We start from the raw sequence: 12,626 nt of genomic DNA on the forward strand, positions 1-12,626 counted from the left end.
TACAATGATCAATTGTGAATGACAGTTATTCTCAGCAATATAACTCTTAAGGACCTATGGCAAAAAACATTACCCACTTCCAGAGAAAGAGCTGATGGAATCTAAATGCACATTGAAGCATAATGTTTTTTTTTTAACTTTCTTTTTCTTGTTGTTGTTTTTTTTGTTTGTGCTTACTTTCACAACATGACTGATATGGAAATATGTTTTGCTTGACTACACAGGTATAACATTTAACAAATTGCTTGCCTTCTCAGTGATGGAGGTAAAGAAAGAGGAAGGGAGAAAATTTGGCAAAAATAAAAACATAAAAAATTAAGATTAAAATTGTTTTTTTACATGTAATTGGAAAAAATAAAATATTAAAACTTAAAAAAGAATGTTTCACTCCCTAATTGACAAATGATCAAAGGATATGAATAAGCAGTGGACAAGAAAAGAAATCTGAGCTATTATTAGCCATATGAAAAATTCTCCAAATCATTAATAACACAAATTAAAATTACTCTCAGTTTATGCTTCATTTCCATAATATTGACAAGGATGACAGAAAAGGAAATGACAGATCTTGGAGAGACTGTGGGAAAGTAACCACATTAATTCACCTCTGGTGAAGCAATGAATTGATCTAGACATTTGACAAAATACTTTTGAACTATGCCCCCAAAGTTACTAAACTGTGAATGACTTTTGACTTAGATACTTCTATTAGGCATATACCCCAAAGAGATCAATTATCGAGGGAAAAAGAACCATATCTACAGAAAGAATTATAACTTCTCTCTTTTGTAAAAGAACCAGAAAATAAAGGGGTACCCATCAATTTGAGAATGGCTAAACAAATTATAGTATATTAATATAATGAAATACTATTGTGCCTATAAGAAATGATGAAAAGGATGAGTTCTGAGAAATCTAGGAATACTTTTAGGAGTTGATGCAGAGTGTAATGAGCAGAATGAAAATAATTTATGCAATGACAACAACATTATAAAAGTAAACAACTTTGAAAGACATTTATATTCTAATCAATGCAGTAACCAATCATGATTCCAGAGGACTAATGATGATTTGTGATACCTACCTATCTACCTCCTGACAGAGGTGTGATAGATTCAAGATGCAGAGTGAGACATATGTTTTTCATGTAGAAATATGGGAAATTATTTTGCTTGGTTATACATATTTGTTACAAAATTTTTTGGTTTTCTTTCTTTTTTTTCTTTTTAAGGGAGGATTGGAGCTGAGTATAGTGATAGACACCTACAATCCCTGCTACCAAGGTGTTTGAGGGTGATATATTTATTGAATACAGGAGTTCTGAGCTTCAGTAAGCCTAAAACTGATCAGATGTCCACACTAAGTCTGGCACAAGTATGGTGATCCTCTAGGAAAGAGTTTGGAAGGGAAGCACCAAGCTGCATAGAAGGCTTAAGAAGGCCAATTCAGAAACATATCAGGTCAGAGTCTGTGGTGATCATTAGTGGTCTATGTGTACCTGCCGCACTTACAGTCTAGGTGAACTAAGGAGAACCAGTCTCAACAAAGAAATAAACAACTGAATTAATACATTCAAGGAGAGAAGTAAGTGCTTAATTCAAAAATGAAAGAAAACATGGAAAAAAGGTCAATTGAAGTTCCATCTTCTCTGAGAAACCTTTTTCTCTTCTCTTACTTGTAGTACTCTCACACTCCTAGAATCATGTTTTATTTATTTTTCTGTGTGTTTGTTGTAACCCCCCTGGGAGAATGTAAATTCCTTGAGGTCAGACATTATTTTGTTTTTGTGCTTGTATTCCCAGATCCTAGCACACTGCCTTGAACATAACAGATGCTAAACAAATGCTTGTGGTTGTTGAAGGCAACTTAAGAAAATCTTAGCTGCTCTGTGTTTGGCAATGAGAGCCCCAACAGATGTCTGGATGATTTATGTTCCTCATCACAACCATATTATATCTCTATACTGGGCTTTTACTTTCGTTCAAAAATGCCTCATCCAGTTCATCTTTCTGTCCAGGTGGTCTGTAGTGTGCGCCAAAGAAAATACTGCTTTTGTTTTTGCCTTCTTTTATTTTCATTCAAATAAACAAACCGTGATTTTTACTTCCTATTACTGAATTTCCAAACATGACTATATCTTTTCATTTACATTGCTTCTCCCTCACCTTTTTACCTAGCCTGATCCTTTTGTATAAGATTCAACCTTCCAAAGTCATATTCTAGTCATGCGTAGCATTCCTCCAAGTTTCAACAATACCGAGGATGGCCTTTGGATTTGGATTGCTAGTTCACCATTCCTATGATCACCAAGTTGTTCTGCTTAAAATTGTGTTTTTTTTGGTTAGGCACTTATTTGGACACTATGTTCAAATTACACTCTTGCTTATTTTGAAACTCATACTGATTCTTCCCTAATTTAAGAGTATAGTAGTAAGTCCAGAATGGATGGGAGCTTATATTCAAATATAAGCAGTTCCTACAGCATCATCCTGCCACATCTCTGGTGAAAGAAGGTGTGGCTTGATAGTGACATTAATTCATTGGTGGCTGTCTATGATGTTATAGCTTAACTCTTAATCATATACTATTTTGAATTGCATTCTATTTCCTGTGTCGCGTCCAACCTTGTTCCTCTGACAGGACTGAGAATTCCCAAAGGTCAGGGACTAGATTTTCATTTGTTTGTATTCTTTAGAGAACCTAGCCTAGTGCTAGTTACATTGCATATATTTAATACATACAAGTTGACTCTATTTGACTTGAAGCTACTCAGTTAAATTGTTACATATTAACTTAGAATCTCACAGAGAGAAATAGAGAAGGACATAGTTTTTAGTTCATTTCTATACCCCAATTTCTATTTCCTCTTATTTTTTTTCCTAAGTTCATAAAGTACACTGGATACTCATTTCATTTCTGCTGGTGGATGGAGGACATTCTTGAGGACAGGGACTCTTGTTTTCTATTTGTTTTCTTGGTACCTAGCACAATTTCTGTCACATATTAAGTGTTTAAAAATGCATGTTGAATAAATGGAGGGATGAGTAGTAACATCTGTGCTTTTGAAATCTTAGACAATTAAGTGAATTTCTTAGTACTTCCATTTTGCAAATTGCAATATATCCAAATAATACTTGCCATCAACCAACTTTCTCTTGAGGTATTTTAAGGGAATTAATTGGATAATGTTTGCAACGACCTTTGAATATCTCCGACAAAGAGGAAGGGGAGTCGGGGGGGCAGTGAGATGGAGAAGCTCTTTGTCTCTAGGTTATCCATTTCAGACACCTTGACATCTTTTTGCAAATGTTTGAAGGGATGAACTCCTGACTTCTCTTACTAAGGACAGTATTTGTGCATTGTGGGGTTAGCTTTGTTTTTAACCCCTATTCCTTGAAGTTAAATTAAAAAAAATAAAAAATGGTTTTTCTATGCTACTTGTCTCTAATCTTCAGAGAGAGAGATGCTGTAGGTACACATTATATTGTGAAAAATTACACCATAGTCCATGTGGAAATGTTGCTTTTGGTTCTAGGGTGTCTATTGGGGGAGCAGTTAAGAATCCTACTAAGGGAGTAGCTCATTATAATTCTTCATGCACAGGTGAGTTAGCAAGAGTGTGCATTGAGACCAAGAAGGGATGCATCAGATATATGGTTCTCCATCACCCCCAGGATATTCTTAATAGTGGTGCCAATTTTCCTCCTTCTGTCTTGCATTTTTGTCACATATATCAGGGCCTATAAAACTCTCTCCAAAAAAGCTCTTATTAATATGCATGATAGGCTTTCTAAGAATTAGTTTTACTCGCAATTCTTCTATCTAATCGTGACACATATGTAGGAGAGTGGCTTAAACATACACCAAAAGAAGGCAAAAAGGGAAATAAAATACTTTGAAAACATCCATACGTACCACACACAATTAAAGAACCCTAACATTTCTGAATTTCCCAGAAACTTGTCTATGTTAATGCATTCCCTCTTTATATGTTGATACCTATAGTTGTAGCATTCACTAGATAGGCTGAAAATGTGATTTCATAGGTGAAAAACTCCTGGTGAGGAACTATCTTTTCCAATTTAAGTCAGCACCTTTTCTGCAATTTTTAGTCTTAGAGAGTTTCCTGAGGATATTGAGAGGTTAATCAGAGAGTATCAGAGAGCCAGTATTTGTCAAAGGAGAGACTTGAATCTAGGGCTTCCTGGTTTTGAGGCCTGTGCTCTCTCCACTGTTCCATGTTGCCTCTCAGAATATGATAAATAGTCTTTGAGTCTGACACTGAACATGCTATATTTATTGTGATCTCTTAAATGCTTTATCAGTGCTGGCCAAAGTTTGATGCACAGACAATTCTAAAAGGTCAATTTGAATTCCAGTTGCGGATGGCTCCCATTTGTTGTACTATCTAAGTCTAGACTAAGGCCAAAAGCTCATTTGCACCTGTCTAAATTTTAGATATGGAGGATTCAAAACATCTGTTTTTCATTAAGTTGGCCTGGGTGGATGTATCCACTCCTCAAGCCCCATCCCCCACCCCAGATACTTCAGTGTATGGTATTATACAGTTTCCCCTTTCTTTGTTTAAGGAACTATGAAAAATGGGAACAGAAATGGTAAATTGGGTCATTTAGTCATTCAGCAGCATCTTTTGAGAGCTATCTGTCTGTAGATTATTGCTTTTGAAAGTGTGATGTGCTGCAAAAGAAATTGTCTATGGTCCATAGAATTTTGATTTCAATGGTACAGAAGCAATGACTAATTGATCAACCAAGAAAATGGAAGTAACAAAAGGGATAGAACGACCAGAATAGAAACATAACAAATAGAACGAAGGGGCAATGAGATTGAGGTACTATGAGGGTTATTGAACTGGCTAGAGGTGATGACCTGCTTCTCTTTGCCAGTCTTCAAAGTGTGTTTGCCATTATGTCTATGTGATTGCCTCAGACATTTGTATATCTGATTGCCCAGGGGCTGAGAGAACCCATCTGTTTGGTTTCCCCTTTGCCCCGGTGGACTCCAGCTCTGAGAAGTCTCTGAGGCTACCTTTTAAGTGAGCAAATGGAAAGAGCAGGACCAGGTATGTCCATGCCAAATCTCCAGTGTTTCCAAAAACATTGGCTCTAAACCTTCAAAGAGAAGAGAGCAAAGCAAACAGGTCACCAATACAGGGGTGGTTTGCAAAGGAATTCTATTCCATGATAGTTAATATTAATTTTTCAAGCCAGATTCTGTGCCTTGTGTCAGACACGCAAGGAGGTCAATTTTGGTGGTAGGTCAGTTGGCCACCACAATCCATCCCCTGCTTATTCTCTGTCTCTTTTTAATTCCCTGCATTTCAATGAGAATGCTATTTGTTTATGATTTCTTACCCTTTTTGCCAGCAAATTGGAGGACTGGAGGTGGCTTACTTGACACTTTTGCCTTTGAACGGCTAACGATTTTTGTTCTATAATCTTATTTAATACTTTTCATCAAGAAGTTAAATGGATAGACATTCTGTTAATAAAGTATTAAATTGGGGCAGCTAGGTGTTGCAGTGAATAGAGCACTGGCCCTGGAGTTAGGAGGACCTGAGTTCAAATCTGGCCTCAAACACTTGACACAAAAACTAGCCATGTGACCTTGGGCAAGTCACTTAACCTCAATTGCCCTCCAAAAAGCAAAAAAAAATATTAAATGTAATGAGGTAATTATTTTTAGTTTATTTAGTTTAAGGATGTGGGGAAACTGAAATGCTAAGATTCCAGTTGCTACTCAATATATCATTATTCATTATAAATGCAGCATAGAGCCAGGTATAATACACAGGCATTGCTTATTCTCAGCAAGAGTTAACTTGAAAATAATGTTAATAATAATGATAATGATAGTACACATGAGCATTCGTCCACACACACAAATATGTGTATTTCTCTCTGTCTCTTTCTGTCCCTCTCTGTCTGTCTGTCTTTGTCTCTCTCTCTTTTTCTCTCTCTCACTAGCCTACTATGTACCAGGTTTTACTAAGTGCTGTATAAGTATTACCTCTTTGATCATCACAATAACTCTGGGAGGAAGATGTTATTATTAACCCCATTTTCCAGATGATGAAACTAAAGCAAACAGAGGCTAAGTGTCTGGCTCAGGGTCCTACAAGATGTAAATATCTGAGGCTGGATTTAAACTTAGGTTTTCCTGACTCCTAACCCAGTGTGCTATCCATTATGTCACCTAGCTGTTCATTTGAAGGGAATACATTGGGACCACATTTCAAAATCCTCTTGCAATCTTATATGACTTTAAGGGCACTTGTTCCAGTTGATAGAAGACATGCCTGATTTCCGTTTATTAAAAAAAAAACTAGGAACTGGGTAAATATCACTGTTCTTCTATATAAGATGTGAGAAACTACACATTTAGGAGCAGAGGAGTTAAAGATGTTAAAGTATTATTACAGGAAAAGATTTCTGTTTCAGCCTCAGATGAATAAAAAGCAAGGAAATGGTGACTTCTCAGCAGGCAGACTGACCTCAATGCAGCTCTTAGTAGGCCTTTTCCATTTAGAACTTATTTAAAACTGGTCCAGGTATGAACTTGCAAAGCATATTGTCCCCTCTTTTGTTTAAAAAAGCTAAAAAGTGAGAAATAACTGAAAAAATAGATGTAGAGAATGATTTTAAAAATACATATACACATATATACTTACATACATACACACATACATACAAACACACACACACACACATATAAATATATATATTAGTGTCTAATGGTAGTCATCTCTGAGGGTGAGGGAGGGAAGAATAAAAAAGGAAAAAAAGTTACCAGAAAACTTTTTATATATTTAAAAATAATAGCAAGTTGTACATAATAGATTTATAGTTTCATACGTGATCATCTTTTCCCCCCCTCTTTTACTATGTTATGGAAATGCTTGTTTTATTTCTCATGTTCAGAATGAAATAAAAAAGTGTCTGAGTCAGGATTTGAACCCAAATCTTCCTGACTTCAGGTATAGCTTTCTGTCTACCATATTATACTGTTTTTCATAAGGCCTGGTGCCTATTCACCAAACTTTACTGTGATTAAGATATTCTATAATACTAGATTTCAAGGCTCAGGGATATATTTGAATTCTGCATTAATGAAATCCTTTAAAGAGTTGCTCAGCATATAAAAATTTACAGGCTAGGGCAGGGAAGGGCAGCTAGGTGGTATAGCAGATAGAAGATTGGCCCTGGAATCAGGAGGGCCTGAGTTCAAAACTGACCTCAGACGCTTGACACTTACTAGCTATGTGACCCTGGGCAAGTCACTTAACCTTGATTGCCTCATGGGAAAAAAAAAGAATGTATACTAGACTCTGTGCTGGGTCCTGGGTCCTGGGTCCTAGGGATGCAAAGACAAAGAATGAAATAATCCCCGCTCTCAAGGTTATAGTTCAACAAATGTATATGCACAGAATAAAAATAAAAAGTGCAAATACAAATAAATGCAAAGTAGTTAGTACAAGATAGTTTGGGAGGCGGAAAACACAGCTGGGAGATCAGGAAAGGTTTCTTACAGAAGGCTTTGCTTGAACTATGTATTTAAAGAAGAGAGGGGAGTGAGGGGAGAATCCAGGGATAGGGGACCCAAAGTACAAAGACCAAAATGGGCCATGCAGTGTCATGGGTGAGTAACAGAGAGGTCAGTTTGTCCAGCTTGCAGAGTGCTGGGATTGGGCGGGGGGGGGGGGGTGGGGGAGAGGGAAGAGTGTCCAAAAACACTGGGAAGATTGATGGGAGCTAGGTTGTGAAGGGCTTTAAAAACTAAGCAGAGGAGTTTACATTCTGTCCTAGAGGGGATAAAAAGAAGCCACTGGAATTTTTCAAATGGGGGAGTGACATGGTTAGATCTTTGCTTCTGGAAAATCACTTCAGCAGCTATGTAGAAGATGAATTGGAATGGGGAGAGACATGAGGCAGGGAGCCCAATTAATAGCACATTAAAATAAGAGAGGTGGTTTTTTAGTAATGGTGAAAGAGGAAAGTCTGATCATGGCAATGGGAAGCAAGGAGTACGTCAACTATTTTGGCCCCAGGTGTCAGGGGATGTGCAAGCAGGAGCAGCTAGAACTGGAGGGAATAGTGAGAAATGTGATATTCAGGAGAAAGCTCAGTGAACGTCAGAAGATGGAAGGAATGGGGAAGGAAAAGATCTAGATGAAGTAGAGTTTATTAAACATCAAGGTGCCAATTTCATTAAATGGTTAATTTGAAGCCTCACGTTTTTCAGTTTTCTTGGGTCTTTCTTGATTATTCATTTTCTTCACTGGAAATTCTTGAGATGCAAATTTCCTTGGCAACCTTTTTTTCCTACAATCTTCTTTGATTTGACAAGACATTTTTTCCCCCAAAGAATCCTTCCCTAGTTTAAAAAAAACCCTAACACATCCTTATATACATATATGACAATAAAGATATCCCCCTTCTTGAGGCTGGTCACACTCACAATATAGAAGTGGAGTTCATAGCAGAAAGGAAAGGCAAAGAAATATTAGAATTAGGGAAAGCTAGGGCTGAATTTATTATGGCATGGGAGACACCTTCATTTCTGGTCTCCTTGATGAACCCAAAATGATCTTGAGTAGACTATGTGAAATGGGCTCCCCAGTCAAGTGGCACAATGGAGGTAGTCTGCCTTGGTATGAAGATGGGTCCTTTGAGAGAGGCATAATGGCATTGGGACTCTGGAGAGGAGGCCAGTCTGAGAACCAGTAGATTTGGTCAGCTGGTAATCCACTGGGGGGGGGGGAGAGACTAAAAAGACAGCATTTGTGAAGGGTGGAGGCACAGCACCCCTTCCATGCCCATGCCTAGGGCTAAGTCAGCTTCCTCCTTATAGAGGTAGGTAGAGGAAGCACTTGCTTGAACTTTGGACTAGGGGTCAGAGAAATCTGGAGATAAAATCTTGCCTCTGAAACTTACTAGCTATGATACTATGTGCATAATTTTAACTCTGTTGGCCTCGATTTCCTCATCTATAAAATCATGCTAATAATAGGATCTACTTCAAAAAGTTGTTACTTTCAAATAATCTAGTATTTGTAAAGCACTTTGAGCCAGTTCTTCAGGGTCACAGCACAGGGCATCATCCTTGACCACTCACTATCTTCAACCTACCATTTCTCATCCCTTGCCAAGGCTTGTCAATTTTAGCTTTGCAACATCTCTTAAATATGTCTCCTATCATCTAATAATATCACCACTTTGGTGCAGGCCCTCATCACCTCATACCTAGACTATTGCAATAGTCTTCTGTTGGATGTGTCTCTAATCTAATTCATCCTTTATTCAATCAACAAAGTGATTTTCCTAAAGTGGAGGTCTGATCATGTCCACTCCCCTTCCCCCCCTCCCCCAGCAATAAACTTCAGTGGCTCCCCATCACTTCCAGGATCAAATATAAAATCCTTTGCTGTTCAAAGCCCCTCATAACGTAACCCCTTCTTACCTTTCTGGTCTTCTTATATCTTATTCCCTGCCACAGTACTCTTAGATCCAGTGATGCTGGTCTCCTGGCTGTTCCATGAACAAACAAAACTCTATCTTTTGCCTCTGGGCATTTTCTCTGGCAATCCCCCTATGCCTAGAAAGCTCTTTTCCCTCTTCTCTACCTAATGCAACTAAGATTCTGTCTTTTATAAGAATCCCTTCTTCTTCCCCTCTCTTATTTATTTTCTATTTATCCTGTATATAGCTTATTGATAAATATTTATTTGCTTGCTATCTCCTCTAAGAGATTGTGAGCTCCTTGAAGACAAGAACTATTTTTTACCTATTTTTGTAACATCAAAGCTTAGAACAATGCCTGCTAGTAGGTGCTTATATATATTTACTTTCTGACTAACCTATTGACTCAATTTGCAAATTACAATGCACTATAGAAATGTTAGCCATAATAATTTTGTTGTTATTATTTTTAATTAGTACACTGTACTGGTTCTGTCACTGCACATCTAGCAAATGAACTAAGATTTGCCCTCCTTTGTGAAAGTAAAGCAATGTGTCTGAAAGGTTCATATCAGAGTAAAATGTAATAATCAAGTTTTGTTGTTTATCCTTCTTAGAAGAGGACCAGTGACATCAGTGATGTCTTGACTTGTGCATAAATTGGATTAAAGTGAGGCAGAGTAGCACAAAGTCCTCAGATTCATTCCCTCTTCCCAAGTCATAGAAGTCTAGTGGCAAGACAAAAGTCGAGACTACTGGCAATGGCTTGGGATGCAGAGAATAATCTTGGCCAAATAGGCAAATGTGATTCGCAGCCAAAACCAGTGTGTAGGTGTCTATGCAGCCTGGGTCCAATGGGAGTTATATGTTGAGGAAAGGGGAGGCTTTCTAAATTTGCTAAGTAATCGATCTAAGCAATTTAACAGAAAAGGGAGTCATCAAGCCTCAGACCCTAAGGCTGTGGAGAGCTATGTGGGGAAGAGCTCCCTTGCCTATAAGCTAAACACTTCTACTTGGGTTTAACTGATATTGGAACCTTCTGGTATCTTCTATAGAGGCTGGCCTAAATGGAATGAGCCTCAGACATTCAGATGAGGTTACCTTGTTTCAATTTGCCATGGGTTTGCACCCTTATTATCTGTGTGGGGTGTATGCCCTGAGGACTTACAAACATGCCTCTGTGTATACATGAGTACGTGTTCACCTACCCCCAGACTTTACATTACAGCTAATGAATTTCTCTCCTCTAACACAATTATCTATATTTATGTTCAAACTCTAGTCTATCCACATATTTCACATTTGGGGGAGGTCAGACTCCCATTTTATCTCTCTTGAATAATATATGAATATGTCTTTCCCTTAATCTCCTTCCTCTCCTGTGTGGGTAAGAAGGCAGATGTTCTCCCTATCTGTTCCCCATCCCCCCTGGGCTGACTGGTAGATTTCTTTCCCCCAGTCTCTCTTTTACAACAAAGATATCAGCTCAATTTGTCCAAAGGAAACTTTCTGCAGCTATTTCAGGCTCACAGATGATCATTTATCACAACCTTTGTCATAGGGATAACCCTCCCTGAAACTACAAGTTTTTTTTTTCCTCCATCTGGACATCAGGATTTTGATCCAAGGTTGGTGTCACCAAGGGCTTTTGCTTTGATACTCTGCCTCCCTGGCCCCCAGTAGGCAGTTAATTATGACTTCAGCCCTGGGTCAGACTTGGGAGTGAGGTCTTGATTGGGGCAAGCTGGGATGAGGGTGTAGCTCTATGTAGGAGTTTTATTCCAAGACCTTGTTCTGGAAGACATTAGGAGTTTCTTTTCTGCCCTAGATTGCCCCTGGGTGTCTGGACCTGCTGCAGAACAAGCACCTTCTAACATCTTTTAAGTTATCCAAGGACTTACTTTTCACCCTAGGTTATCCTTTGTGAAGGGGGATGACCTGGGATCAGGCCTGGTCTCTAGGGCTAGGTATAAAGTGTGGTCAGATCTCTGATGCCTGGCACTTCTCTGGTCTGAGATCAAGACACGCTATTATTCATCTCCAAAAGGCAGAGGAGCAACTATACATTTCCCTGGCTGTAGAATTTTAAGTATAATGCAATTGTTAAATAGAATTTGACTTTCAGATTAAAGGGTCTATTTTATAATATTTCATTACTTCATTAAAGACAATTAATCCCAACCCATCTTCATGGAACTTCACCCTTGATAAATTATTTTTTCCCCTTTCCTCCCCCTTTGAACTGTAAATGTTATTCTGTGTCTGGCCACTTTGTTCTCTATCAGGAGATGGCTTTGAATGGAAAATTAATTTTTACTTGAAAGGCTTTTCTACCTATAGTTCCAAAGTATTTTAGCATAATTATATGATGTCATTGGTTCCTATATGTATCAACCCTGCACAACATGTTCATTTGACACACATTTACTGAGTACCTTTCTTTATGTAAGATGTAGGCCTAAGGTTAGTGACTAGACCTGAAATTTCATTGCTACAGGGAACTTCTAATGGACAAATGACTGGCAGCTAGGCAGTACAGTAGATAGAGTGGTGACCCTGGAATCAGGAAGACTCACCTTTGTGAGTTCAAATTTGACCTCGGATGCTTACTAGCTGTGTGACTCTAGGCAAGTCACTTAACCCTGTTTGCTTCAGTGGCCTTATCTGTAAAATGAACAGGAGAAGGAAATGGTAAAACTGCACTAGCTTTACCAAGAAAACCCCGAAAAGTATAACAGAGTCAGAAATGACTGAAAAAAATGTCTAAACAACAACAACAATGGACAAGTGAGAAGGAATGATGTTTCCAACAATCATGACATAATGCCTTTTTTTTTTGAACCAGACCTGTGATTTTACTGGGCTCATAAAATTCCCTCTACTTGATCTTCAACCTGGTGTCTGAAAGAGTTTCCTGCAGCAAAGAGATTAAGTGACTTGTCCATGATCACAAGATTTGATCTCAGGTCTTTTAGATTTTGAGATCATCTCTGCATCTAATTTACTACACTGCTCCTCCTTATGTAGTTATACTATATAATATACAGTCTGTATTTACTTGGCCTACCATTCTCCCTCCATTTGGTACACAAAACAGTATATTTAAAACCACACTGCAAATTAGATTTCCCAAGTCCATTGGGAAGT

Source organism: Petaurus breviceps, unplaced genomic scaffold (genome assembly GCF_028583685.1).
Source record: "Petaurus breviceps papuanus isolate PSGF00001 unplaced genomic scaffold, PetGlider_PUasm1.0 90667, whole genome shotgun sequence".
NCBI classification, from domain to species: domain Eukaryota; kingdom Metazoa; phylum Chordata; class Mammalia; order Diprotodontia; family Petauridae; genus Petaurus; species Petaurus breviceps.